General features: G+C 38.2%; 1 pseudogene; it reads right to left on the bottom strand.

The window, feature by feature from the left end:
- The window catches only part of LOC143388648 (contactin-3-like), a 119228-nt pseudogene that overhangs the window by 52194 nt on the left and 40656 nt on the right, over nucleotides 1-26378 (bottom strand).

Here is a 26378-nt window from a genome sequence, read left to right on the forward strand (position 1 = left end):
TTCCACTTTGCAAATGGCAGACCAACTGCACATGTGCTAATATATACATTCTCTGCATAGAGAATGCTATAGGGACATATGTAGATATTGACAAACAGGAGAGAAAGTTACATTCCAGAGACCAGTGTGTACCAGATCTCAGAAAGGAGAGAGCAAGGCAAATGCAAACACTAATGTGAAGAGAGATCAGATAATAAGGAACATAGACTCAGGAGATCCGCTCACCCACAGGCATCTTTGAGTAGGCAACAGTGCTCTAGAACTCTGGTGCCTCTGAACACGAATCCCACTTCTTGAATCACCCACACCACACCTTTAAAGACACGCTTAGCACACAGTCCCCCTTAAGTGGAAGCCTTTGGCTGCTGATTTAATTAAAGGACTTCAGCATGTCCCATGGGCACAGTCTGAAGCACTTCTTTGGACATAGACTTCTCCTTTGTGCCAATTTTCTACAGATACTTGGTTTAATAAGCTTTTCTGAATATGTAATTCTGACCTTGCAGAAACCTGTGACCAGTATTGTCAAACTCCTTTGGCACAAAGCACAAGCCTAACTAATATATCTGGTCTAAATTATTGGAGCTTTATGAATTTATGAATTATTTTCCCTAAAAGATATGTTCTTCCAAAAATGAATAAGTAATGAATACCTAGTATAGTCCCAAAGACAACTGACTGAATTGGTTCAAAGTGGGAGATTTTCTATAACCTAAACCACTCCTCCATTTCAAAAACTTGGCTCTTACTATCCACCTGTCTGGGTAACTTCTTCACTCAACAGCTTCTTTGATCACATTTTACTATTTTGGAAAACAAGGAATATATCTATGAACATACTGGGAAATAAAGGCAAGCAGACTATCTAGGGATTAATGTGCACGCTGCAATGAATACAGAATCAGAGGGCGAGAGCTGTTATATAATTCCCTTCTCATGCAATAGAAAACAGATTTACTTAATTGCTTGTGCTTAAGGGCAATGTCATCTTGCATGGCTTACTGTTTTATACTGATGGGAGAATATTAAGTTACTAATGGCACAAGTCTATAAAAAAATTCATAGGCCATGAACTAGCATGTTATAGAAGGAACAGAATTGGCAAGCAATGGCACTAATTTATGAAATTCCACGTTTCGGATGCTTGACTCTTCACAGAGATGATTTTATGCTTTCTGCAAAGCCCATCAGTGCCATGTAAATCAGGAGAGTTAAATTACATTATCAACCCCAATGTTCTTAACTACAAGTTCCTCTTCTAGAGAGCAACTATCGAGTTCAGCCTTTGAGCCTCTCTTTGTGGCTGTGGGGTGCATGTTACAGACAAACTGCTTGGGATATTCAGTCTTGCAATACACATTTATTCAGCATTAAATAAGACAGAGAGTGCCATATTGGTTGGAATATTACCAACAGCTTTGAATCCAGCTGATAAATCTAAAGCATAATCATCTACATTATATGGCAAAATTAATTAATATTTCAAACTGAATTTTTTAAAAAGAATTAGCTATTGATGGACACAATACCTTTATTTTATTTATTTATTTTTATGCAGTGCTGAGGATCAAACCCAGGGCCTCACATATGCCAGGCAAGGGCTCCACCACTGAGCCACACCCTTGGCCCCTCAAACTGAATTCTTGATTTAAGATTAAGTTAGGAGAACAGCTGGGCTAGAGAAGAAGCCTTTCCCACCCTGAGTAAAGGACCCTCAGGGGAGTGACATGTGAATATTTTACCCCTCCCACACCTTCCATCCAAGAAGGAGAAATTGCAAAAGACTCTATGGAGCAGCAAGTCAGCTGAAAATATTGGCACAAGCCTTTTCCTGTTGTGATAAAAAAAAAACAGTCACAATTTTTAAAAGTGGGAGGCTAAGGGACTATACCAATTAAGAATGTTCTCCAAAGCTTTGATTCAGTGAGAACAATTAGAAAACTAATACTTATAAAACCAAATAAAGAAAAAAAAAGAAAAAGAAAACAAAAATGGTACTGCAATTGTACATAATTCTAGGTAGATGTCTAATCTCTCAGTTTTCCATTTTCTTTTAAAAATTTTCTCTTTTTAATACTGATATCCAGGAATTGCCTTAGCAAAACCCCAAAGTGGATGGCTTAAAGCAACAGATTATGTCGTCTCATGGTCGTGGCAGCCAGAGGTCTGAAATGTGGGTGCTGGTATGGCCCTGCTCCCTCCAGAACCTGTAATTCTGATTTCTTCCTTGCCTGTTCTGGCTTCTGGTGCCCCAGGTACTTCTGGGTCTGTGCAGAATAACTACACTTCTGACTCCTCCATGTTCTTATGACCTTCTTTCCCCTGTGTGTCTGCATCTCTCTGTGCCTCTGTCTACAGAGCCTTCTTTTTATAAGGACACCAGTTACTCAGGAAGACCTCAGATTGATTTTACTAAATTATTTTTGCAATAATCTCTTATTTCCAAATAAGGGTCATATTATGAGGCATTGGGCATTAGGAGTTTAAAACATATGAGAGAGGACTCCCTCAAATTCCTAGCATCATCATTAAAACTGTGTAAGATCCTGATATGTTAATATACCTGTATAGGCATATACATATATTTAATAAGGTGTTGCCACATGAATGTATTTGAATTGACCCTGATATGGCTTTCTGCTTCAGGGGATGCCTACACGGTAAATGCCTAAGGACAAACCCAGGCTTGACATCTCCATACAGTAGGAAGTTTCCGAGTCAAGGCACTAAGATGGCAGGTTGGCTGGCCCTGCTATCCTAAAGTTACACACATGCAACCAGTCGATGGTCAGCCTTGGAGGCTCACCAACACTGAGCCATTATCCAAGTGTCAATTTTTCCTTGAGATCTGTGACTTTTATTCATTTATTTATTTTTAACATGGAACCCTCACCAGTGAGGAGGCAAAATGGAATGGAACCCTGAAGAAGACCCACAGATTTGGGCTTGAAGTTCCACCAGTAACCAGATAAGGGACTCTAACAAAGTTTTTGTACTTTTCAAGTCCTCAATTTGTACACCTGTACAATGAAGAGTCTTATGCTGTTGTCCAGAACAGCTACCAGGAACAGTGGGGTGAGGCATTCAGATAAAATACTTATCAAATGTAACTTACCCCCAGTTCATCATAATATGACCTGTTCAAAGTAAACACCTGTGTGAGAGTAATTTCCATGTCCTGGGATACTAACCACAACCTCTCATGAAGAATAGCATTTAGTATAAGTGCGACATGCATCAGTTTTAATTAAAATTACAGGTTAAAGTAAATGTGCTCAATTTCTGGTAATTACACAAACAAAATTAGATCAAAACAGAATTGAGACACCAGATTCACTCATTTAATATGCATTTCTAGAGCATCACCTATGGGCCTGATGTTTTTTTTTTTTTTTTTTAAAGGCCAGGTGTTACAGACTTGAGCAATAGGAAAAAGGATGACAAAAATATCATGACTTACCCCACCGACTTTCTCAAAGTGAGATCCATCTTTCTTAAAATCCGTGAGGGCCTCTTTGAAATACCAAGTGAACATAATGTCTAACAGCGGATCGTGTTGTGCCTGGCAGGGCAAAATGACGCTTTCACCCACAGAAACGTCCATGTTAGATGGCGCCAGCGTTATCCTAGTTGGTTCTATTAGGGAGATAATTCATAAGTAAAACTTTAGCATTTCTGTTGTGATGAAAGCAATTTGTACAGGCAAATTCTTCATCCACCCTATAGTGTGTGAGCTTTTATATGCTTAGGTATACACACACATCTATGCAATGAAAAGCCTCCATGGTTAAAATAGATGTTTTAATGCAGTCCTATAATACATTTCATGGGATCCACCAAATTTTTTTAAAATAATTAGCATATGTGAGTCAACAGATTACAAAAGTTTAAGATGAAAGTCACCAGTAAGCAAGAGTTATAATAAGACTGAAAAATCCATTTCAACTTAGTTTTATGGTTTTGTGAAATATAGTGGGAGAAACAGAAACTACTGTGTTTTCACCAACTTTCAATGACCAAAAAACACATTAACATCAAAATTCAAATAGACTCAAACCTTTGATGTGTACGTGGATATGAAAAGCTCAGAATAAGCTTAGAGATGCTTAGAATAAGCGCAATGGGAGGGCACTCTGCTAAAATGTTAACTGATGTCATTTTTTTCCCTAGTGGAAATGTCTGTGGCACATTCTGCCTGCCCTTACCATGAACCTTCTATCTTTTCTGAATTAAATTTCCTTGCTCCAATTTTCCCAGTGCCATTCCCCTTGATGTTACACCATGTGGCAGAAAATGTCTTCAAAAGTCACTTGCATATGTGGTCTGTACTTTCTTGATTAAATAGCCTCTTTAACCCAGTAGTTGGGCATAGGTCTCCCTGACTAACCTGTTCTCATCAAGGTCCCCTGCTATGAGACCCAATGATAAAGTCTTGGTCTCATTCTTTGAGCCTCTAAGCTCTGTCACACTTGATCACTGGTTCTCCCTCGTACTCTTTCCTCAAATGGTTTTTGGGACATCATGCTCCTGCAGTATTATTTACTGTCCTGGTCATTCCTTTTCTCTATCTCTCTTTAAGGTCTCACTTCTGCTACTATATTTCTTAATGTACAATGAATTTGTCAAGCTCAGTCCTTTTTAAAATTCTTTTTAAGGTGATCTAAGATGGTGTCTTGGCTTCAAGTCCTCATCTATATGCCAACAACTGTGAAAGGTATCTCTTCATCTTTGATTTACACAAGTCCAAGGTCATCTATCCAACCACCTACTCACTGTCTCCACTTAGGTGTTAGTCACCATTAGTTCCCATAAAGTACATTGTAGGATTAAATTCTTAACTCTTTTGAATTAAGGCAGAGCAGAGTACAATGCTTTGGCTGATGAAATGTATGTAAGAGTTACATGTAGCAGCGACAGGCAGAATTCTGCAGGAACTAATAGGTAATGTGATGTGTCTCCTTCCTGTTCTGTGGTGACGTGCACTGTCCCAGATGGTGGAGATACTGGGGGTCTTTGTTCCTGAATGAGGATGCAAAGCTGACTCTGAGGACTTGCAGTATGCATGAAAAGTGAAGCCAGGCTATTTTAATCCACTAAGATTTTGGCAAATCTCTGATCTGCTTTACAGGGAAAGATCCTAATGATATTCTAAACATCCAAACTATGCTCATGCTCTTCTTTCACCCCAAAGCTTTGAAACCCACAGCCTGAGCAATCTCAGCTCTTCTGCCATTTTTTTATTTGTTCACCACACACCCTGCAGTTCCTCCTGACTCCTTTCTGAGACCTCAAATCCAATTTGTAAACACCTTATCCTTCAGAATATATGCAGAATCTTATCCCATTCCATTAGCTCCTCAGCTGCCAATCTCACTTGGATCATCATCACTTCCTGTTGGTTAACAGTCATGGGCTCCTGAGACTTTGAAAAACAGCTAGAGTCACCCTTTCACATCATCTTATTTCTCTGCTGAAAACCTTGCAGTAGTTCCACTTTTCAATTCAAGTGAAAACTGAAGTCTTAGCAAGATCTACAATTGGTCCACATAACTGCACCCTAGAAATCTCCTGGTAAACTCCTTTATCTCCCTGGAGTCTTTGTACCAAAATTTCCATCTCACTTATCTTGATTCATACTCTAACTCATATTTCTTCATATAGTCTCTTTACTTTCTCAATTGTTTGCAATATACTTCCTTCTAATGATCTCCTTATTTCTTCTTCCTAATTTTCATTTCTCTATCTTGGGCAGAATGTAAAAAGAATGACTAAAGATTCTGTTTCAATGTTTTCACTGATCCAGCTCAAACAATGGGTACATAATAGGTGCTCGTTTTTTTTTTTCCCCTGAATGGATAAATGAACAAAATTAACCCAAAACTTAAATCTTATCGATATCAACAGTTATTTGATGAGCTTGAACATCTCCAGAAAAGACCAATTTTAATGAAAAAGAGAACACACTTAGAAGATCTGACCCAATAGGAGAACATAAAATAAAAGATTATCAGCATATGCCATTTTCCCATCATCCCAGCACAGTAGTAGCCAAGTACCCCACCATGTCCACTGTGCTGTGCTATAGAAGTATACAGTGTCATGTTCTTGACCATCACTTGTTAGAAACACAAGCGCAAACACATTTTTTACCTTCACAATGTAACACATTTTGTGGAAAACACATGCCCAGTTTCTTTAACCATAATAATAATATATGTCATGAAACGCATCTCTGATAAACCCATCTTGACGAAACACACGCACCTGTGACTACCAAGTGTGTTGTCCCATTGGCTTTCCCAAACTGGTTTTCTGCTGTGCAGGTATAGGTTCCTGAGTCAGCCTTTGTCACATTGTGTATTTTGAGTCCTCCATCTTTTAAAAAAGAAAATCTAAAGGAAAAGTACATTTGATCGATAAATGTGTAATAGTAACTTTTTTTTTCAAAAAATAAATAGCAATTTTTTTTCAGAATTTATTATCTTATGCTAATACTGTTAAGGTCTGATAAACTAAGCCATGGCCTTTTAGGAATAAAGAAAATGAAAAGAAAACATGCATAGATACACAGAGTTGAATAAGAAAAGATGCTCTACCAAATTGAACTTTGCATGATGTTTTTATGCAGCACTACTAAACAGCATTACTTAACATTGCACCTAATTTGTAAATGCCTTTATCAAATAAGTGTGAAATGTTTTCCAAAAATATATATTGTTGTAGATTACTCATGGGGTAACCTTGTAAGTTTTCAGAAAATAAAAAGCAGACATGTCATCATTTCCCTTAAATTTGAAAAAAATATATGGAAACCAAGAAACCTGCTTGTCTTTCATTATGAACTAGGAAAGTCACAGTTGACTTAATAAAAATTCAAGTTTTGTAAAAAATAAAAATTGTGTGGTCACCTATGAGCTATTGTAAAGATTCTGAAAACTTTGATTAATATTACTTTTAAGTTTTTGAGCATCCATTTGAAATACTTAAAGCTTTAGCATCTTACTAATTGATCAAGGAAATATTATAAGTGTCTTATATGCAACAGGCACTCGGGAAGTCGCTGGGGTTTTTTACCTATAGATAAAAAGTCTCCATCTTTGTGGAAATAACAGTCTACTAGAATCGCAGATATTAAGCCACTAAGTAAACGTGAAAATTTCAGAGATTTGAGAAGTATTCTGAAGGAGAGAGAGAGGGTGAAGGAGAATTACTTTATGTGAGCTTCCAAGGTAGGGGGTTTCAGAAGTCCTCTTAGAAGGGGAGTCACTTGCACCAAGAAAGAACAAGATAGGATTATCATCTCTCATCCGTCTGATCCTTGTACCTTTGTTGCCCAAGTTGTCTACTCATGATCATATTCTCTCTCTTTGAATTCCTAAAATCATTATATCTATACTATCTACTGACAACTGAGAAGGGCTTTTATCTTTTGTGATTCATATTCTTAATGCATGAGTGTTGCATTTATGCAAATGGATGGCAAACTTCTTAAAAGCTTTGGAGCCCCAGTGTCAGAATGGTTAATACATGTTTCCACTTTTTGGGCCACCCATAGAAGTGCTAGGTAAGATGACAAGGATATTAGAATAGAATGGAGGATATCAACTCAGGCTTTAAATATTATCTTATTTGTTGCAAGATTTTTAGATGTGTAACATCTTTATAACTACAGAGTCACAAAAAAGTCACTGTGAGTAGAGTTTATGTATCAAATAATATAGGCAGCATTGATTTTGTATGGTTTTTTAATAGCCTGGTGATTTACTTTCATTTGCATCCTCCTACCTTTTCTCAAGTAAAGAGGTCCAGGGAAAATTAGCACCAGTACACAGGAGCTGTTCATGATCCTGGATCCTGAGGAGAGCTATCCATGAATGTTTGCTAGTCATGTGTTATTTTTCTTAACTATATCAAGGTAGGTTAAAAACAAGAGTTTGGGATATTTGGCCTACTAAGAAAATCAAGGAACAAGAATATTGTATTTCAAATTGGGGAAATTTCATTAAAAAATTTTAAAAATTCCAAGAATTTTTCTAGGAATCAATAGAAAAGCACATTGTATTTGATTTCCTTCATGAACTGTGACTATTTGTTTAGTATAAAATAAAAGCCCATTTTTGTCTCAAAAAGGTAATCAAAGAACTTTACAAAAAATATCTTTATATCTTAGTCTCCCAGAGAGCAAAGACTTTTTTAAATTAGTATGCAATAATAACTGAATTCCCTGCAGAGTAGAAAGATGTATGAAAATTTAAGATATGAAAGTATAGATCAGGAATTTTGAGAACCGTGGGGAGTAAACTTAAGTATAAATCATGCCTCTCTCCCTCCACCTGCCCAATCCTTGCTGAGACTTTCCTCTCTAGTACCTCATTGACTGTAGGAAGAAGACTATATCCTCAATCTGAAAACCTAGAAATCACTTACGTAAAGCAAAGATAAAATTCCTAATTACTATTACTATTAAAGAAAAGGCCAACATAGAGGGAGAGGTAAAGGATAAATTGAGAAACTAATTGAGGAAAAGAGAGTGATGGGATATCTGATCGAGAAACTCCTTGGAAGAAAGAGAAACTATAATCAAGGACACTGCTCCCAGCACATTCTAGTTGCTGATCCCATCAGTAAAATCTGGGGGCCATGACACACAAAGAGAATATCACTTGATCCAAAACACTGCTCTCCAAATGTCACCCATGAAAAGAAAATGAAGATTTTCTGGAGACTTTAACTATGTAAAGAAAGGAAGCTGGCCAATGATATCAGAAGGTTAGGAAGACATTTAAATGGCAGAGGCAAACTCATCTGGTTTGAATGACAGGAAGGGGACAGAACTGGAAACTCGATGAATTAGTAAGCTTTCAAACAAAGACAAAAAAAAAATGCCTCCTGTTGACTGATCAGATGTTGAGCTTTCATTTATAGCTTCTGATCTTCATATCACAAAAGTAAGATAGGTAATTCCAGTTATCTCTTCATGTTATGAATTAGGAAATTTCCACTAAAAATAAGAAATTATTTGGAATATTTGGAGAACAAGAAGTCCTTCATCGTATTAACTCAAGTTAAAATTGGGTAAATCTGTCTTCATGGCCATGTTGACATGAGGCACAACTTCACAGGCCAGAACTAACATCTTAGGAATCACTGGAGGACTTGAAAACACACATAATGACTCTCAAAGAATGTAAACTCTGTGTGTATCATAAAAATTGAGCTAATTGGTTATTTTCTTCCTAAATTGGTTCTTCCAGTAAGTTCTAAAAGGCCCACAGGGCATTTTGCACAACATAAAAATAAACAATATTCAGTAAATGGATGAAGTAATTGTTTCTCAACAGAAAACCTTCAATAAGCCAAGCTTCCCTACAGAGATTTGAAGTGAAAATTTTATACCACTTCACTATAAATGAAATTGCTCTCTAAGCTTTCTGGGAACAGGTTTTTCTGCAAACAGAGCTGAAAATATAGATAACAATGAGAGACTCTAGTCTTGGCACAGAAGGTTAAATAAAGATTTCTGAGATTAACATTCAGAAACATGGTATTCCAGTTTGCTTTGAGTAATGGGCAATTTAAATCACTGTGGCATTTTAACTTCTTGATCAGTTTCATAATATACCTTTATGTGTAATTTTTATTGGCCTTTTCTGTTGTAGCAAGAGGTTAATTATTTCCCTTAACTTTATGCAGTCTGCAGATGGTTTGGGATAAGTCAACGTAATTACTCTGAGCTGCTCTAATGATCCATGCTATAATTCAGTGATGGCATTGAATTTATGACTTTTAAAAAACACTGTTTGCTCAGAAAGTATAATGTTGTCTAGGCAAAGCTGACCTGTGCTTTAGGATGGCATTTAAGCATCCGTAATAACAGTGTGTTCCAGAACATGGAAAGTGTGGAGTGCTCCATATATAAAGCAGGGTGTTGAAGATACTGCTTTCCCTTTGCCTGTGTTCTGAATATGATGGCAACTTATTCAACTTGGATTTAACAAACACACTGCCACTCCTCCTTTACTCAGGAAGTGCACCTCAGCAGAGATGAGACCGCATAAAGTCGAACTGATTACTGCTGTACAGAAAATTGACAATGCTATTTTGTGTAGTGCCTTCTGAGCATGTATTCTAAGGGCTGTTTGCATACAATTAGTTCCAAGAGAAAAGCACTCACCATGCATATGCTAGATAATGACAGTCAAGGAAAGGAACTATGTATTGATGAAACGGAGACAAAATAAACACCAGAGAAAAAGACAGGGTATCTTCTCACCTACAGCTACTCTCACACCTACAAGTTTGGCAGAAGCACTGTCCCCCCTGCAGTTCAAAGATCACCTGCAGACAGTGTTTAGAAAAATAATACTAGACTTTCATTCTTTATGGTCTTTCATCTTATAAACCCAACAGTGTTTGTTTAGTGATCATTAGTCAGACAATCTACTAGGAAAAGAGAAGCGGAAGGGGAAAGAGTCAACTATTAATGATCATATCTTTGAGGAAGGTAGCAGTGAAATCAGAAGTGGCTCTGTGGTTTTGCCGGACACACATGTTCCATGGAGCAGGCACCTGAAGTCCTAGAGTAGATTGAGATTGGCTTCACTCTGCAGCTGGGGAAACACTGAATTGAGACCAACAGACATGCCTTCATATTCATAAGGATGGAACTAACAATAAAAGGTCATTTGCTTCACTTCAATTCAGTCTTTCTAAATGTATATTATCAGGTCAAATATATCTGGAGCTAAATGAATTTATATGAAAGTGACAAAAATTTTCTCTCTAGAGGACTCAAATCAGTAGGGAAAAAAAGGACCTTTAAAGAGGATTTCCAGTCTAAATGATTATATTCAACTGTGCACTTAATTCATTCATGAGGCCCAGGCAATAATTCATTTGAAATATTTGCATCTGTAAACAAAAGAATATCCAAAAATATCACAAATACTCAAATATTAAATGATAATACAAACAAATAAAAATCCCAGACAAATAAGATAAATGATGGTTTGATGGCTTATATATTGAAAGAAAACTTCAAAGAGTATAATAATTAAGACTCAGAGGTCCCCACCCTGGGCTCTCTTCTTCTCTGATCCCTGATTCAAATCAATGAAAACCAAAACCATCCACTTTATTGCTTATATTACAGATAAAGTGATGCAAACTGCTTCAGTGAGCAACCATGGGCTCTTGACACCTCCTCTCAGAATGTGGTAGACTGGACGTCATTGGCACTTGTGAAAAACCAGTGGTGCTACCCTTACAGGTAGGCCCAACTGTGTAATAAACAGAACAGCAGGACATGCACCCCCACCCAACTGGCAGATACCAAATAGAGAATAGGGAGGAGACCCATTATGCTAGGATCTTCCACAGAAATTCAGGAGCCAGACAATTCCCTACGAAAAAGTTGGAGAAAGACCCAGATGATACTCTAATGAGTGTCCTCCTCCTTAGAGAGTAGAAACCCTAGAAAGGAAGTCAATTCCAACAATAACACTGAAGTGCAAAAGACTTATGGTATGTGCATAGGAGGAATTTCATCAACTCAAAGGTTATAGAGGATGCTGAATTATTTTTGTGGACCCAAATTGATTTTTTTGGGGGGGAAGCAACATTGATCTTCCTTTGGGAAGTCTTAGTAGGGCTATAAATCATGGAAGCCTGTCTTATCCTAGCTGAGGGAAGTCTGGTGAGTTACTTTACTAGGCACCAGTTACCTGGAGAATTTGTTAAATTAGCAGTTGTTGGGTCTACTGTCAGATTAGGCTGGAGATGACCCAAGGATTTGCTTTTCTAATAATTCCCCAGTGTATCTGGTGGAGTTGAAGTGGGGACCACACTCTGAGAAGCAGTATTCTGCACTATGGTCATTGGACTATCCATCTTCAAACTATGTGTCAAAGTCAGGCTCTGTAACTTGTCTAATCATTCTGTTTAAAATCCTTCAGTCAATTCTTTGAAAGAGTTCATAAATTTCTAAAGGAAGCATGCTACCAAGAATTGGTATTTTGCACACACTGTTTTTTCCATAAACATTTATTTTCTCAACAAAAATAAATGGTACTGAAACAATCTTCTATGTAGGAAGGACAAGGCTTAATTATAAATTAAGGGCAACCAACAAGCACCTATCTTATTGTTCAGTTCTTGCAAGACAGAACAGTTGTGCCCCAATGCTCTAATTCCAAGGTTATCCTCCTTTATAGATATTCATCAATATTCAAGTCATCATTTGAAAATTCATTCAGCATTACTAACCATTCTAGGGTATAAAACTTGTTTTAGCACTTGAAGATTCTTGAGGTCACTCTCTGTAGAACAAATGCACACATGACAAGAGTTCTGATACAAGTGAGGATGGAGAAGATCTTCTACAATTCTCCAGGCATCAGGTTGGGACCTTGTGCTGGCAATTCAACTCACCCAATGATTCAGAAGTATGTTTGGAATTTTTGTCTTAGATCCTCCAGTGTTAGCCTTTCTAGAAGTGCCTTACAGAGAGACTTTTTTCCTATGATGACTGTTGCACATTTGAGAATTTGTTCCTTATAAATCATCTTGCCCAAAAATAGAGTGCTAATGTTGCATAACTCAAATACACAGGTCTAGACTCATACATCTGTCCACCCTATGGAGTTGGTTCCAATCTGTTTTCCCAGAGAAATCTCAAAAATTACAATCTGAACTTTCTGGATCCTCTTCCATGCAGAGAAGCACTAACAGCCTATTCAGTCACAGGTCCTGGGGAGTCACCACAATCTTAGTAAGAGGATAGAAACTTCAATACTAACCTAATTGACTTTTAAGCATTTGACTTTATATCTTCACAGCAGAACTTCCTATGATCTCCAAATTCTTGATGCTGAACATACACTTGAACTTATTAAAAATATGCACATTAAAAAAAAATCACACAAAAGTAGCTAAAAGAATCATGACTCATATACTCTTCCAGAGGCTTGAGTCTTCCCCCCCAGCTGCCTTTTCTCTTGCAGCATTAGTGATTGAACCCAGTAGCTTGCATAAGCTAGGCAAATGCTCTGCCACAAAGATATGTCCCCAGTCCCTAGAATGTTTTTTTAAAACTGATAGTTCTCTCTGGACTGGGAGAAGAAAATTAATTGGTTCAATTTTGTTTTAAGGATGTTTTGCCTTTCTTGGTTCTCATGAGTATCCATTAGATTTGGATTCACATGTATGCATTTCTTGGTCTATTGAGAGTTGTATATCTCCTCATCAAATGGTTTTATTGCATTCTATGGATACTGTTTATTAATAAGCAGTATTTTTCTCCATTCATTTGTTGCCACAAAGTTCTGGGTCCAAATTGTGGACCTCCACTAAGGAGTACAACTGGTGGCACATATTCTATAAATGAACCTCACACATTCATTCTGTAGCACATTTCTAAACCTGTGGTATGAAACATGCTCTGCTATAAGCAATAAATATTCCCTGGTAAGGATTTTTGCTACCCTAATGTAACTCACATTTAAGTCAATTAGAAATCTGGAATATATTTCTCTCCAAATTTTCCTCTCAATGTTTGGTCTGTGTGTACTTTCACAAACGGTCTCAAATGCTTTGGAAAGAGACATGATACAAGTAATAACATAAATAAGAAGACACAGAGTGATTAAAACCGGGGGAAGTAATAAAGAAATAATAAATATACTGAGGTATAAGAATTTCCAATTATCTAAATTAGAAAAACATAAATTTAAGTCAAACTTGAAAGTACTATGATTTTTCCAACTAAGTCAATTAATAAATACTGTGAAAAATTCAGTGCCTAACCATATCTTCACACTAAAATTAAAGGTATTTATTTGTCTGGCACTTAAATGTAAAAGGTCAGAAAATCAGCTCTTCATTTTTTAGAAACAGAATTTTTTATATATTCTACCTTAATATATAGACTTTTCCCAGGATTTTAGATTTTAAAAGAGTCATATACTCTCATCTTCCCACAGAAACTGCCCTAGCAATGAAATCTGCATTAGGACAGAATTAGAAAATCCACAAATAAGATCACAAAGTAAAAAACAGGTCACAGAGCAAAATGATTTTTTTTAAAGTTTTGTAGGCAGTGAAAAGTTGACCTAAGTATACTAACTTGATAGAAATTTCATAAAAGATGAAAAATCAGAATATGGAAGCATCAGAATATGGAAGGCAGCAATCATCATGTCCACTCTACCTGATAACTTCCTTGTATAAAAATGCTATGGCAATTGTATCTTATACAACCATCTGAGCATCCATCTATCCATCCATCCACCTACCCACCCATCCACTCATCCATTTATCTACCATCCATCTGTCCACCATCTATCCACCCATCCATCCACACACCCAAACTTTCATCCACCCACCCATCTATCCACTCATCTATTCATTCATCATTTATTCACCCATCATCCATCCATCTATCATCCATCTACATATCCATTCACTTCTTCTGTGAAAGGCTTCCAGAAGGGGAGAAAATACTATAACTGAACTGTCCATATTTTAAATAGGAGATCTCAAGGATAGAAATCTATTTTAAAATCAATTTTAGATATTTTGCAGGAACAGTTGAACAAATTAAATTAAAAAAAATTATAGATATGTTTAATACATGGCACATTGCTCAAGAGAGGATGAAAACCTTCAACAAGTATTGTTGAGTACTTATAAAGCACTACAAATTTTTGAAAACTATGAGTAAGAAATAGATCCTATTCTTTAGAGACTTCTATTCTAATGGCCAAGGGGATCCATGTAATTCATGCATAATTAAGTGTAATTATTACATATAAAAATTTACATCTAAGGAACATATTCATCCAGTTCTACCTCCCTAATATATCCTCTTCTTCATTTCTACTATCTAACTCTAAATATTCTCCAGTTACCCTGAGTTGTCTCCTAATCAGATTCATTGCTTTTCTCCTTTTTCTATTCAAACCACTCTCCACACTGCAGACAGAGTTATTTTTAATCAGATTATGTTACTCTTGCTTTCACAGCTTAAATGATTTCACATTCCATTTAAAATAAAATCTAACATTTTTGCCAAGTCTTCAACGACATTCATCTGTGGGATTTAATGTTTTTTTACTCCCCCCAATCCCATGACACTTCAGTGTCACTGCCCTTCCTCCTGATTAGTTTTCTATTAAAAAATTACTTCATTAATAAGGCCTTTTTCAAATGCACTATATAATCATTCTTTTCATTTCTTTTATGTCTAAAGAAATGATCTCTTTTAGCTTACTTATATTTGGTCTCTTCCTTATGCAAAACCCATGAAGAAGAGGGCATGTCTTTCTAATTCATCCTCTATCCTCAGAGCCCAGAACAATGCAAAGCACATGGTCCGTGTTTCCAACTGCACTTCCCAAACATGGATACCATGATCTCCAACCCATGGAATTTTCTGGTGTGTTAGTCAGCTTTTCATCATTTGGCAAATACCTGAGAACAACTTAAAAGGGGGGAAAAGGGGGAAAACGTTTATTTTGGCTCATGATTTTCCAAAGATTTTTGCCTATGGTAGGCAGGCCTCATAGGACAGATCATCATGGCAGTTGGTCACGTTGGAGGAAAGTTGCTTAGCACACTGAAGCCAGGAAGCACAGAGAAAGAGGTGAGAGAAAAGGGACCCGGGACAAGATACAGTTCCCATGGGCATATTCCCAGTGACCTACTTCTTCCAACCGTGCCCCACCTAACTACACTTTCCACCATTTTCCAATAGTGCATGTAGCTATTAATGGATTAAAACATGGATGAAATCAGAATCCTTGTGGTCTAATCACTCAACTCTGAACATCACTGCACTGGGGATAAAGCCTTCCCCATGATTCCTTGGGGGTTACCTCATATCCAAGCCATCTTGCTTTTGCTCCTCTAAGAAGTCCACTAGTAGCTGTGTGCAGCAGCCCACACTTATAATCACAGATACTTGGGAGGCTAAACCTGGAGAATCACAATTTCTAGATCAGCCTCGGCAAATTAATGGGACCCAGTCTCAAAACAGAATTTTTAAAAAATGGGTTACTGGTGATATAACTCAGTGAGGTATGCTTGCCTAGCATGCATGAGACCCTGGGTTAAATCTCCAGTACATAAGAAAGTCCATCAGCAGATAAACACATTAGCCTTACAAAAGAAGAAAATCCATTCATTTGCAACAACATGGATGAATCTGCAGGACCTGCTGAAAGAAATAGTCCTGACACAGAAAGACAAATATCGCATGACATTGCTTACATGTAGAATTTTAAAAAGTCAGACTCATAATAGCAGAGAGCAGGACAGTGTTTGCCAGGGGTTGGAGAGTAAGAAAACTGGGGAGATGTTGGTTGAAGAATATAAAGGCTCAGTTATGTAGTATGAATAAATTCTGAAAGTCTAATGTGCAACATGGTGATTACAGCTAATAACTTTCTGCTGTACACTTGAAATCTTGAAAGAGAGTTGATCTTAACTGCTTTCATATGCATTAAAATGTTACTTATGTGGGGTGATGGATATATTAATTAGCTTGATGGCAGCAGTCATTTCCCACTGTGTGTCAAAACATTACCTTGTATTCTTTAAATATACACAACCTTTACTTGTCAAGCATAACTCAAGAAAGTCCAGGGAAGGAATAAAAAACAGGGAATCCAGCTCCTCTTCCTTTGATCTTTGGAACCAATGGAATGCAGAGAAATGGCACTGGGTCTTGGGAGTTTGGATTGTATTGTTTATCAAAAGGGCATGTGGAATCAGCTTGGTCCCCAGGTATTGGGAGCTGGTAGAAGCAGTAGGATGGGGAGCCTTGGGGGAGATCTTTTGGTAGATGAGGATGGTCTTCAAAGGGGATAGGAGGACCCAGCTTTCCTCCCCTCTTTGCCTTCCTAACTCTAAGGAGAGTGGTTTTGCTTCAAACATGCTGCCATTATAAAGTGCTGCCTCACCAAAGGCCCTAAACAATGGGTGATGATTGACAGAAACTTCTAAAATTGTGGGACACAATGAATCTTTTCTCTTTATAAGTTGATCTCTCAGGCATTTGCTATAGAACAGGAAATCAACTCAGGGGCCTAGATGATTGGGCTTCCATCTTGCTACTGTGAATCCTCACTTTTCATGCCTGTGGATGCTCAAGGAATTATTCTGACTCCTGAAAGGGCATCCCTTTGGGAGGAAACCCCTAATAGCTGTGTATAGAGACCACAATGAGAGGTCTTGGGACAGCAGGAGGAGAGAGAAAGGTCTCTCTGAGAAGCGTATTCTGGTTTCTCTTGCTCTAGCCCCGACTGAGATAGCCTGAGCATGCACCATCCAGCCAATTGCAGTGTTCCTGGACTCGTGACCCATAGAAACCCTGAGAGATGATAAAATGGCTGTTCTATTACACCATTAAGCCTCGGGGTTATTTGTTATGCAGCAATCATTAGTGGGAACAGTAGATGCTAAATGAATATTTGAGGAGTGAATGAAGGTTGACATGAACAAAGATGTATGTCGGAGAAGCTGGGAACACAGGATGGATAAGGCAAGGGTTGTGCCAGAATTCAAGTGCACTGCATTCTGCAGGAACTGCCAATTTCCTGGTGGGATAACTGATATGACAGACATGAGGGAGTCACAATGGCAAAACAGAAAGAGCCGTTATGGCTGCCCACTGTGCTTCAGGAAGAGTGCTATTGGCAGGTAAGACCAAGCCAGACCTTGAGACATGAGTTGGAGTTTCCTAGGTTGAGAAGAAAATAAACTCAAGCCAGAAGAAATTGTAAGAGCATACGTGAAGAATGTAAAGGGAAGTTTCCTCCTTTGTTCTTTAAGAGTTATTGAAAAGGCAATGGTGTATGCTCTACCACTTCTATACTGATGGTACCAAAGAGTCAGTATGCTTAGTTTAAGGGAAAGCTCCTGTTTCTTCCTATTGCAAACTTTTTAGCAGAAAAATATGCAAAAGTGGTATGCAATGATATTTTGGTTTTATACAATTAATTAAAACATAATATATTTGTTTGTTTTAATTAATTGTATACACACACATATAATTATATATGTAATTTTGAGTGAGAGCAGAAATAAGGAAAATGGATTGGGCTGTGGACAAGTGTACACTGGCTTTAGGGTTTGGGTGAGACATGCAGTATGACTAAAGGAATGTGCATGGGAAGATCCTCCAAAAAAATAAAACATTTGAGTTGGGCATAGATACCAGTTAATTTACCCAGTTCTTGCAACAAACTGAATTCAAGTGTATTCTGACAGGCAAACAAAACATTTGAGTTGGGCATGGATATCAATTAATTTACCCAGTTCTTGCAACAAACTGGATTGAAGTGTATTCTGACAGGCTCATTCAGATTCATTAATCAGCTTTCCCTCACCGAAATTATAACATTGACAAAGTTCCCAACTTTCATAATCCATCAAAAACAAATCTGGAAGCTCAATTTAAGAAACACTTGGTCATCTGCAAAGTTTAGTTGATACACTTTCAGAGACCATTTGTCGCTGATATCTTTACCATGATATTTATGTGGAATTCATTTACTGAAGAAAGTTTGAATAATATAAAAGAGATTATTGCACCATAAAGAAAGGTACAAGCTTTCCTTTCCATTCAGGTACTCTGAAGGTGTCTGACACTATGAAAAAAAAATCAAGTCAGGTTAAAAATAGTATCAAAGGCATCAGGTACTTATTTTTGAGTACCTATGTAGAAGATAGGGACTTTAAAAACACTATTATTATCTTTCCACTGAGTGGAAGAAATGGGGCAGGGGTAGTACTACCTAATTTGTCCAAAGGAACCCATGTGTTTCTCTGCTTGTCAGATACAACCAATTTCATTTGCCCACCTATTGCCAAGAGCATATACTAAGCAACTGGTACCAACAGGCTTACTAACCCTGTAAGTCAAGGATTTTTACATAAGGAAACCAAAACTCAGGGCCTATGTAACTTGTCTAAAACACACAGGTTGATAGGCAACAGACCCAAGATATGACCCATTTGATATATTGCTCCTTGTACCTGTTAAAGTTAAATAAAGAAACCATTGAAACTTAATATTTAACTTCATGTCACACAGATGATTAACACAAAGTATAATGCATACCAGTTAGGTATGACTGATTCATGTAAATAATGATTCAAATGCACTGAAACTTTAGCTACCCTGCAGTTAATGTAGAAGCTGTGTAGGAACATGCTGGGGTGGTGGATGGGCACAGTGGAGAGAATGTGATTTCACAGAATGCCTTCTGTGAGTCCCAGCCCACTTCCAAACCCTTGGATAGCAATGACTTCACTTGCACATGCTCCTAGTCTTCTCATGGGGAATGGGAGTTATGAGGCTAATGTGCAGCCCCACAAAAAGCATTGGTGACGTGGAGGTGCAGGTTGGGAAGCCAGATCGGGAAGGAGGTTCTTCTCCCCACTCTGAGACTCTTGCACACATTTACCCTGGAATCTCCATTGTCCCTTTAAACTTCCTCCAGCATTCACCTCCTTGGAAGGAGAGGGATGGGTGTCTATGGGGAAAGATCTCAAGTCAGGCTCTCCAGATTTTGTGATCAGGAGAGATGATCTTGGCCACTGACACAACTGGAATACGGGCATAGATAAGAGGCCTCGCTTCTTAACTAAGCAATGCTTTCTGTGTAGATGCTACTTTCCCTTCTCTTTTGCTGTGCTCCCTTTCATGTCACTTCCTGTGAGCGGTCCCTCCTGGAGAAATGCTTTCCCAGGACCCAGGCCTGAGACAGAATCTCTTCTCTGTGCTTCTTACTGGTGGATAAGCAGCTGCTTCATGGACAAGACAGCAGTGTCCAGTGTCCTCTACCTGTCCTAGTTCATTCATGCTGTCCTGAAGGCAGTACTAACAGTACCATCTTCCCTTTGAAAATGTCCCAATTTGTAGAACAAATTATATGGTCACCTTAATCATAAAATCTATCCATCCTGGTCATTGGCTTAGTTTTCCACATTCCACACCCACTGTAAGCTCCTTGAGGGATCCTGGTATTTCTCATTCATCTATACATTACCAGTGGGGTCGGTCCACAGTCCCCAGCACTGCATAATGATATCACAAACTAGTGGACAGATGGAGGACTCTCCCTCCAAGTAGAGGACAGGAACGTCAATGACTAATCAGCTAATGTACAGTATCTTAAAGCAGCAGCATGGTTCATATGAAAGAAAATCCTCCCCTGTGCTTCAAAGTTCAAGAGTTAGAAATGAACTTGGAGGCAAGCATTCAGGAGTACAGGCTTAACAGGGACCTCAGGCGTAGCCAAGTGAAAAAACTGAAGCTCACTGAGCACCCACATGGGCTGGAGAGATGCCCTCTAGATGGGTACACATGGGTGAAGGGGAAGGGGACAGAGTCAGGCTCTTGGATGAAGAGGCCCTGGAAGTCTCCTGGGAAGGCACCAGCAAATTGAAGAGCAGGGAGGAAAAGGGACTCCATTGTGATTAGAGGAGCCAGGGAGCCAGAAAGAAGAGGAAGGATGGATACAGAAACTATCTGGCCAAGATGGTGGTCGAGGGGTGGTACCAGCTGACTACCTGCTGGAGAGTCACAGATCTCCCAGGCACATCGTCACCAAAGCTTTAAGGTCATGACAGAGATGCCAAGTGGTCCCAGCTCTGTCACAATTATCCTGGTTCCCGGAAAATGTTTAGATTCTCCATTGGTGAATCATTCAAGGTATCTCGGATGAACAAGTGGCCATCTGGGAGAGCATCTCTTGATCTTCTAAACTGCTAGATGGACTTACTCATGGAAGCAGGATGAAATGAATGTAAAATTTCATGCATGTTAAGCATAATTTATATACAATGTTCAAGTCACTCTTTAGGTACAGTTCTGTGAGTTCTTACAAATACAAGCAGTCACGAACATAAATACCATCACAATCAAGGGTTAGAACAGCTTTCTCTCCCTGGAAGCTTCCCCTGCCCCCGACTCTCCCTCCTCACCCACACACAGCCTCCACCAAGCAGTAATTACTCTTCTCTGTCACGAAATCTGAGCTTTCTCTGGGACCTTCATATAAATGGAATCAACAGCATAAAATACTAACTGCATTTTAAAGCCAGTTCCCAACTAGACACATGCATCAAGAATTGATTAATGCATTTTGAAAATGCTACCTAGATTATGGCTACTCAAATTTTTGGGAAAAAATCTTTCCTACTTCTTTAAAAAGCACATAAATTTCTATAGTATTAAATGCTGCATAGAATATCTAAAACAATTTTAATGTGTTTAATTAGATGTAATGGGCCATTCTTTGACTTTCATATGAACTGAGGCTATTGCAATAAAATATTTACTATTATAAGCAATAACATTGAAATGAAAGCCCTCATTTTTAAAAATAATTGGCTAATGTGTTTTAAGTACCAGTGAATGACAGAGACAAGCTAATCATTCTCTAAAATATGCCAACTGGCTATTTCTTCTCCCAAGCCAGGCCTATTCATATTCCCAAGAGTCATTTTCAATTTTCGTTTCCTTAAAGGAGACAAAATATCCAATTTTAATTTGACTCTTTTTTTTTATTTGAAACACATGAATTCAAGTGAATAAGTGAATGGAGTTGCATTAAAACAGCAACACCTGGTGAAATATTATCAGATGTTCAGGAGGCCAGACGTTTTTGTTTATTCAGAAAGATGCTTCCTGCAGGGAAGAAAAAAATGCAGCAATGTAACTCAATAATGGAAGATGCAAACACAAAGGAAAAAAAATCCAAAAATGATCTTTGCTCAATCCTGAATGCTAGAAATTTCAGATTATTTAATAATCAATTACTAACTGAGCTTGCAAAAAAACAGGTCTCTCTAGTTAAAACCTGAGTGTGCAGTGCTTCAGGGGTACAATGCATACTTTAAGCCACTTAGTGACATCTACTTTCCAACACAACCATGCACTGACTGCCATCTCCATGTTTGTGATGCCTGCAGCCCTAACTCCCAAGTTCCACATTCACTAAGCCCCCACCCTGCACAAAGGTGATGATATGGTAGGTGTGTGTATGGATGGATGGAGACGCACACAATTCACTTTTCAACATGCAATTTAAAAATCAACCAATCCCAAATGGAGCTCAGCATATTTAGCCCTACTCCCTCATCTCTGGGGAGGTTCCCTGTCACAATGAATGGGTCCACCACAATGTATGATGCCCAAGTCAGAAATTCAGGATTCACCCCCATGCCTAGCTGTCTCACAAGTCTAATCAGTGAGTAGGTCCTATAGCATTAAGCTCTTCTCAGACTTCTAAAAACTTCTTTCCAATCCCACCTCCATTGGTTAGCTCTGTCTGTTCTGCTCTCGTGTGCAGGCTGGTGGAGGGCTGCTAACTGGGGTTCCACCTACTCCAATATACCCACTGCTGCCCTGGTCCCCGTTCTCCAACATAAATTTGATTTGATAATCCTGCTGCTACCTTTATTTTATTCTGTTGACTTTATCCTGTGCCTGGCCTTTGTGCTTTGCACATGCTATTTCTTTGGCCTGGATAATTCTTCTTCCAAGAACCCCAGGATCTTTCCAGTCTTCTCCAGAATGCTTGTGCAGATCTCCGCCTTGCATATCCAGAACCTTGCAAACTGAATTTTACTGTAACCGTCCTGTGCTACCTGGCTGTACATTGAAAAGCTGCAAACGATGGTGTGGCTTTCTCTGACAGAAAGTAAATACCTAGTGCCTGGTCCATGAAGTAGGTACTCAAAGAATTTCCAAATGAATGCACAGAAACATAATTCCAAGAGCTCAGGACTCACTGTTTGCACTATATGCCCTGGTGTCTACTCAGAACAGCATTTCCAGGACCTGATGGGCAGGAACACTTGTTGCAACAGAACTCACATCCTGTCCATACTTGAGAGCAATAACCCTTGTTTCTCCAAAGCAATTCAGGAATTGCTAAGTAAGTGACTCACTGACTTAGATCCAATTTCCATGGCTGATTTGTAATTTCAAAGCTGTTGTTGTGCTGATATAAAAACTTTAAAAACAGGTGGATTATAGTCACTCAGGAGTATTATGTGACTTATATAGCAATTAATTATATATAGTACATATATAATTACATAATTCATAAAAATATGTCAATATATACTATATGTTATGTATTAAATATATATATATATATATAAATCAGTTTCTACAGACACTTTTCCTGTCTTCCAGGACCTGTCATCTGGCAGGGAAGACATGTTAAATAAGTAATTAAAATAAAGGTGTGATGTATTACTGATAAGTAGTATGGATATTAAAGTCAGGATTCTGGTCAATGATTATAACATTCAAAGAAATTGAAAGTAGTCTTCCTCGTTTATGTTGATTAAATATTATAGAGAATGCTTCTAAGAGAATAGTGTTTAGTGTTTTAAGCTCATGTAGAATTTTGATCTCATCTCTGCTGATCACTACCTTTTAGGCAAAAAATTCGAACTACTTGTATTGCTTTTCCCACATACAAAAAGAATTATGTTGTCTCTTCCTTATTTTTAGCAAATAGGTATAAAGATGAATTTACATCATATTTTTTTTTCATTTTTAGATAATGGTGCTACATAGATGGGATTTTATTCCTTTCCTCAAAACTATTTTTATACTAAAATTGAAAATTATTTTTCTAATTCTACTTTTTAAATGCATGCGGCTATTTTTTTAGCTTTTAAGGTGATATGTGGACATTTCTCATAAAAAAGTAATTCATGTCACTTTATAGAGTATTGCAAAAGTCCTTTCTTGTCAATCTCATGACATGGAACAATTGTGAGGTGGGTTTATGCATATAAAGATGTTTAAGCAGAGTTTATTGATTATAAATAAAATAGCTTAAATTTTTTTTAAAAAAGACATAATTTTAAAGGTTTTTTCTTATTAGTTCATTACAGTTTTACGTAATATTGGGGTTCATTCTGACACAATCATAAAGCATGGGATTAAGTGGCTCTGATTGGACCCCAATGCCTCCCTTTCCCTACCCTCTCCTCCCTCCCCACCCCGTTCCCCTTCCTTTACAATCCTGGTCATTCTTCTATTTACTTGGAGTTTTTTTTTTTTTAATTCGTGCCTTATGGTTAGAAACAAAGGCAGCACTCACTGTGGTATGTTCACTGTGTACCCAGGTTTGATCAGATTCCTTCTGCAGTTCTCCCCCCCTCCCTGTCCTTCCTTCCTTTCCTTCAATCCTTACCTCTGTTCCACTATCTCTCATCTATTTTCAAGGAACTTCCCCCACCGAAAAAAGGACATATTCAAACTTTGTTTATTTTAATCTGACTTAGGCTTTGAATGATACTATAGATAGTAGAATGTTTACTTATTCAAAATGCATTTTTCTCTCAATAGCCACTCAGTTATATGGCTTCCCACTGATTATATATCTCTTATTCATTGAAGAATCCAAGTTTGCCTATCAAAATAATTAACTAATGAGAAAAAAAATCAAATGAATTTCAAATCTTATTATGAATAACTCAAACATTTTACCAAAAATTTTATCTTCCTTTCTATTCTCAAATGCATCCACGAATTCACATGCCCCCCAATGAATTCACTTGTCCCCTGAAAGAGACTAGAAACAGCCTTTATAAGTTGGAGCAGCCCAACGCTGAATCACCACAGCAAATCTAGCATTTGATGAGCTCCCCTGATTTGGCTGGAGCCTCAGTCCAAGTCAAGAGGGAAAGACAGGGGGCTTCCAAGTCAAAGGAAGGCTGCAGCCCACTCTGCTTGCCCCTGAACTTGGAGAAGAGTCAGATCTGCACGTTGTTCTATAATTGCTTCTAGCAGTCTTCTCCCTGAGCATCGAGGCCCTGGCTCGTCAATACTTTTGCTGTCTAAGAGACAGAAACGAATTCAAACCATAGTTCTGGGAAGGACTGCAGCTCTTTGGACCGTCTCCTTAAACACATTTCTTACTCCTCACTTTACCTTCCTATCTGAAAAATCTCCTTATTATGTGCAGCAGAGATGCTAGACATACAGAATGCTAAGTGGAGGGACAGTCGGCCCAAAGGGGTAGAGAACTATCTGTCTTTAGCAGGGACTCTGCTGCAGTGGCAAGCACATCTCCTGGAAAATGTACTCCTAGTTCTTCATTGGGCCATTTCCTTCCAAGGGGGGAAAAAAAAGCCCAAACTTCCCAGCTTCTCTTGCTATTCAGTATAGCAGGGAATTAATTTACTAATTGATGATCAATAAGGTACAAGGGAAAATGCTATATGGGATTTCAGAGAAGTCTCTTATAATGGAGAAAGTATACCTATTTCTATCATCCTCCTTGTGTTTGCCTGGGATGTCAGTGCGAGGTTGGAGCTCAGGCAGTCTTCTTGGTTCATGAGGTGAGGATGGTGGCAGAGCATGAGTGCTGGTGCATGTGTGTGTACGTGAGTCGAGGCAGACCTGATGTCTACCTTCAGAGAGACCAAGGAACCACTGAACTCCTAAACAACACTCAAGAAACTCCTTTTTCAGCCAGTGTTACTTTCAACACTTTATTTGTAGCATAACCTCATCCTTAATTATCAATGTTTCTACCAATGTCATTATGCTAAAGGTTTATATTATACAACTAGGTGAGGCTCAGAATTATTGTCTATATTTAACAGATGAAAAAAACTAAGGATTGTACATGTCCAAGTAAGAAATTCCAGTTTAGACTCCGGAACTTACAACATCCCTGTACATTGTGGGAGTGAATCTCTCCTTTATGCCTTTAGCTAAATCTCTTAATCTTTTTAAAATCCCCTTTTAAAATTAAGATTAGAACCTCTGCCTACTCTGTATACTACTGTGAGGACAAGTGGCTTTATTGTTGTGTAACCCACAGAGTCCCGGGGAAATAATCGCTCTCTAATTCATGTATGCAATCAAACTACTAAAATGTCCCCACAACATAGTTAGCAATTGTTCAGAAGACTTAGCTTCTAGCACAGTCCAAAGGAACTGGTTTATACTGTCCTATTGAAACCAGTTTACAAAATCAAACTCCAAATCACTAATTAGCTTCCTGTTCCAGCAATCTCTTCTGTGTGGCACACACTGGGCTGGACTGGGTCTACCCACTTGGGTCCCAGTTTTGCCTGGTCCCCCTGTGCTTGCCTTTTAGGACGCTGTTTGCTGTCAAGGAATGGTGGCATTGCACATGCTGTGGGGTACTGACTCAGGAAAATCTCTCTGGGCCCATAATCTACAAGCAGTTCAACTGGGTTGCCTGCAAAAGGACTTTGCAATTTTAGAAAAGGGATCTGAGTATGTTGTCCTGAGGTTTTACTGCATGTTTTTTTTTTCTTCTCATTTTCAAAAGTAATCACTGGGAGTTGCTTCAGCACTTCAGATCACCTAT

The sequence above is a fragment of the Callospermophilus lateralis genome, unplaced genomic scaffold, assembly GCF_048772815.1.
Source record: "Callospermophilus lateralis isolate mCalLat2 unplaced genomic scaffold, mCalLat2.hap1 Scaffold_91, whole genome shotgun sequence".
NCBI lineage: Eukaryota > Metazoa > Chordata > Mammalia > Rodentia > Sciuridae > Callospermophilus > Callospermophilus lateralis.